Consider the following 5,445-nt stretch of genomic DNA (forward strand, 5'->3'; position numbering starts at 1 on the left):
CTGTGTTTTAACACATTTTGCGAATCAATTTTGGTAATTTTTTGAAGACAAGAATTCCACATAACATACAACCATTTTGTAGAACCACAGACCATAAGTAAATGTGTGAATTTATTTTAGGAGAGATAACTATCAAAAATGTCTTTACTGAGAGAAAGAGTAAGTCATTATATTAAAAGAAGGATTAAGAGTAATTGTATTTTGACCCTTTCCTGTTCTGACCTGAATGAAGCAGACTCATGGACCAGTGACACCCAGAAATTAGAGTGTTTTGGAACCTGGGAGGTTGAGGACACTGCTCTGAGGCTGTCATCATGCCACAAAATGTTGAATTCTCCCGAAAATGATATAGATATTGTTTGGACTACCATGAGAAAAAGAGAAAGAAAGGTCAGGAGGCCCATGAACATTCGAAGAAGACAAAAAAATTGATTGGCCTGAAGGCTAAGCTCTACCATAGACAGGGCCATGCCGAGAAAATACAGATGAAAAAGACTATTAAGATTCATGAAAAGAGGAACACCAAGCAGAGGATGGTGAGTCCCCTCAGGGAGCAGTGCCCACCTACCTGCTGGACAGAGAGGGGAAGTCGAGAGCCAAAGTACTTTCAAACACCATTAAGCAGAACTGGGAAGAAAAGGCAGGAAAATGGGAGGTCCCTCTACCCAAAGTTTGTGCCCAAGGAGAAAGCCAAGTATTGAGAGTTATTGTAATAGGAAAAAGAAGAAAGCAGGCATGGAAGAGAATGGTCGCTAAAGTCTGCTTTGTTGGTGATGGCTTTACAAGAAAACTACCTACATATGAAAGGTTCATCAGGCCAATGGGTTTATGTTTCAAAAACGTCCATGTCATACACCCTGAGCTGAAAGCTACCTTTTGCCTGCCTATACTCTGCATGAACGAGAATCCATCAACCCCATTATGTACAACCCTGGGTGTACAGTGACTGAAGTGAATGTGAGCAAGCTGGGCCTCGTGATACAAGGAGGCAAGGTTATTCAGGGAAAGTCTGCCTAAATTACCAACAATCCTGAAAACGATGGGTGCATAAATGCGGTTTCACTGGTTTGACAGTGATGTTAAACAAATCATTCCACTCAATACCGAAGACTACACAGTCAGGATCTTTCTGAACTACCAAGCAGCCTTACCCCTTGCCCAGTCATCAAAAAGGATTTATTAAATTGTAAAGGAAATTATACACTGACCATTTATTTTAAAAAAAGAATAATTGTATTTTATCTTCAGTGTTTTCTCTTTGTCAATAGTACCCCATGCGTAAGCAACCAGGAAGTGGCTCTGTGGCTGAAGTGTACTAGGAGAATGGATAGGAATCCTAGCTTAGGAATTGGACTGAATTCCCAATGTGAGCTTAGCAGGATTGAGGGAGAGCATTAGGGAATACAGCAATCCAGCTGACAAACCAAACTCTGAGACTATGAATGTGAGTCAGTCCAGTTGGAAGAGGGAAGCAGCTTGTAGGGAACCTCAGCAAATTGCTGTTAGAAAGGATGGTCATTAGCATATTCATTAGGCATCTGGATTAGAAGTAAACACCAAATTAATGGAACAGTTGAAAAACGAGCTGGGCACATCATCTTATAGTAATGAGGCCAATGGAACACATGTGAGTAGAAATTGAAGAACTGTTTTAATAAAAAAGACACCAGAGAAAAGAAAGAAAGGTTTAATCTGAAACTTGGTCTTGCAATATTCTGAGCTTGTAGATTAATTAAAGATACCTGCAAAATCAATAAACTTGGGCATTATAGGTTGTCAGGGCCTTGCCAACCCAGAGAATTATTATGCCTGCCTCCACATAGATCTCATTTTTTAAATTATTGAAGCAGAATGCTTGGATTGAGCTCCCTGTTTCTAGAATATCATGTTAATGTCATGCATATGTACAAATACTCAATAATGAAAGCAATAACATTCTTGTGAATTATGAGGGGCACTGGCTTCTCTTTTGCTGATCACATTGTACTCCGTTGCTGTTCATCCTAAGTACAGGTGGTGGGTATGAGCGTTCTCAGGTGAAAACCTGAAGGAATTTACCTTGATGAACTGATGGTTTCTATGGGGAAAACAGAAAGGCTAAGGGAATTCACTCACAGAATTCTTTGTTAGTTCCTGCACCCCAAGTGCCCAAATTACTCATATGATGATGGTCACTTTTCAGTTAGAAAGACTCCTTTGAATTTCTAGTGTCCTCTAATAAATTATGAGCTGACATTTCAGTGATACAGATTCCAGTGGGAGGGATTTCCTGGTCTATAAGTGACCAACCAAGCAAAAATCAACCATCACTAGTTGTTATTTAAATTAAAGTCTAAAAGCCAAGGAATTTACTAGAAATGCTCACCTATACCCAAACAGCTACCTTCAAAATGGACATATATGTTTTAATTAGATAGGAAAGCTAATATCAGAACTTGCAATTTCATTAAATAAGGTTCTCCTAGGGCCACAGTGGAAAGGCAGCCCTGTTAGAAAATGAAATAGAAATAGAAAAGCATATTTTTCTTACTTAGTCTTCATGGGAAAATAGCTCCTTCAAATTTTATAATTTTATTTTTACACTCTGAAATTGTTCAAAATTACAGTTAAAAGAACAATTACATCAACTTTGTCCTGATAGCCAAGACAATCAAATCCATTTAAATCCAGCTTTAACACGAGACTTATGCTATTCTTACCACAGAACAGAAGTCCTCAGCACTCAGACACAACCTGTTGTTTCATTATTGCCTCAAAACAGAGGACATCTTCCTTTGTCTTAAATAAAAATTAGCATCTTAGTAAAATGGTTTCAAGCAAAAATCTTCCAGTGCTTTAAGATCGTTTTGTTTACACTTGCAGTGGAACTAAAACCTCTGCTGAAATTTGAAAGGAAAAAAACGTAAAACAAAAGAAGATCCAAAACTAAATATTAAAGTAAGTACTGCAGAACATCAAGATTTGTAAGCACTGGCTTTCACATCATGTGTCTGTGTGTGTGTGTGTGTGTGTGTCTGTGTGTGTGTACCCAAGGTTGATGAGTAGGGTCTCTTTCAATCTCTTGTCACCAGGGCAAGGTCTGTCATTTGAAACCAGAATTCATTGATTTGGCTTTCTTAGCCAGCCTTCTTTCTCTAGGGTATCACTATTTCTGCCCTCTTGTGTGCTGGGATTATAGGCAGGCTGTGCCAACTGCTCATTTATCTGGGTACTGGGGATTCTAGCTCCAGTTTTATCCTTTCATAGGGAAGGCTTTGCCCACTGAGTCATGTTACTATCCCCAAGAAGAAGACTTTGAAGAATATCAACTCAGAAAGTTGTATCCCACTTAGCTAGTTCCCTTGTGCCCTATTTTTGGTCACCCCAATAGTCAAGAGCTCTTAAAACTTTCTTCACTTGTTTAAAGACTAGAGAAGCGATGTAATAAAATTCTGTCTGAATGTCATGGATTTGAAGTTTAGTGACACCAAGCATATCCCACCAATTTACTGCCTTGTGAAGCATGAAGTTCCTTTGACATTGGACATTCTAGTTGCATTTGTGTCTCCCTCATAGATGGTTAAATGGCTCTACTGTGCTTCTTCTGCTGCAGACAGGCAGATGGCTAGTAATCAGCTTAGTGTGCAGAGTTATAATATGACTGGCAGAAAGGTTTCCTGCCTTCTGCTGAAATAACTTCCCTAACGAATCCACCACCTCTGTCTTCTACATCCTGAACACTGTTTTGCCTTGGTGACTAGAACAATGCTTTTCCATAGATAAAAATGTGGCCAAGAGTCTAAATTAACTTGAGTTACCTCTCTCCAATTCTAAAGAGTTTTGGCCCAACTTTCTAGCTGCCTATTAGACTGATTAATGCTTGTCTTAGTTACTGTTCTATTGTGGAGATAAGACACCAAGACCAGAGCAAATTTTTTAGAGAGCCATCATGACAAGAAACACGATAGCAGACCAAGCATGGTAGGCATAAAGCTGGAGCAGTAGCTGGAAGCCTATGAGAGTCATTCTTCTTCAAACTATCAAAGTATTCATGAGAAAAATGAAAGGAGCATTAGAAGAGACGGGGGTTTGTAAGCCTTCTCTTTCATAGAAATAAAATGCTGCTGCTTAACTCATTAGCATGTGAGTAGCAAAGAGAAAATTATTGTTCAGATATTTTGCCTCTTTCTATGTATTTTGACAAGTAGGATGCCTATGTACATGTATGAAGAAGTCAGAGATCAACACTGTCTTCTGAAAAATCATTTCTCCATCTTATTTTTTGAGACACTTTCTCTTATGGAACCTAGAGCCCATTAATTTGCCCAGACTTAGTGACAAGAACACCTTTAGAGATCCTCTGGTCTCTGCTTTTCCAGCTCTAGGATTACATATACAAACTACCATCCTCAGCTTTATACAAGAAGAAGGGGAATCCGAACTCAGATTCTTATGTTTGTGGGCTCTGCAAACTCTTCCCTCTTAAACTATCTACCTTAATCCATGTTTAGAATCTTTTAATAGCCACTTGCTATCAGCCTTTATTATATATGACCTAATGTTTGCCTGACTTCTAGGTAAAACTAATGGGCTATATTGCAGAACCTTGCAAAACTTAAGCCTCCACCAATCCTGAAGCTAAGATGTGGTAACATCTGAATCACACAGAAGAGATCTGTCCTAACTAGGCAAAGACATCATCTAAATCCCATGGGAATGATTTGACTGCCTTACTAAGTCCCCATAACTGATGACTTTATTGTGCTTTCTAAGAACAATGATCTTTGGAGACCAATGAAGGTTGGAGATTATAGAAGGTCCTGTAACACTCTCTGTGTTGGAACATGCCATTCAGAAGAATTCAAAGCCTTAGTTTTGAGCCAGGATCAATCATATTTGTCTTAGAATACACTGTTTTTATCTCCTTTAAAGCTAAGTGGTTATTTTAACTTGACGCCCATATGAAGTGGCATCAACCATGCATATAGCATCTTGGCATATTCCTTCTCCTGATTACAACCAAGGGGAGGGACTTATGCAGTGTGTGAACATTAGGGGTTGGACCTCAGTGGAATCTTAGACTTTCACTGGACAAACTTTTCCAGGTTTTTTTTTTTTTGTGTGTGTGTGTGTGTGTGTTTCCTCCTATATCTTATAGGATGGGATAAAACTGATTGATTCCTGTGTATCTTAACCATGTTGAGCCTCCCATAGCCTTATGAACCTAAATATCAGGAATGGTTTGTCTTTTTGTGTTTTGAGAAACAGGTTATTGCAAAGAACCACCCTTCTCCACAGGACAGGTTCAAGGACACTTCCATCAATTACTTATGAGAAGCCGAAGGTCCCCAGAATCCCTATTCTTTGTCTCACATGAATCAACTAAATTGCTTCATTCTGAACCATCACCTGGAGAATATAGTCCATTAATCCGTCTTGATTGTGCTTTAGTTAAACGTTCTCTTT

General features: G+C 38.9%; 1 pseudogene; it reads left to right on the top strand.

Moving 5' to 3' along the window:
• The first annotated feature begins 314 nt into the window (after window positions 1-314).
• LOC127692978 (ribosome biogenesis protein NSA2 homolog) lies at window positions 315-1,071 on the top strand (annotated as a pseudogene).
• The last annotated feature ends 4,374 nt before the right edge of the window (window positions 1,072-5,445 follow it).

This window comes from Apodemus sylvaticus, chromosome 9 (assembly GCF_947179515.1).
Source record: "Apodemus sylvaticus chromosome 9, mApoSyl1.1, whole genome shotgun sequence".
Classification (NCBI taxonomy): domain Eukaryota; kingdom Metazoa; phylum Chordata; class Mammalia; order Rodentia; family Muridae; genus Apodemus; species Apodemus sylvaticus.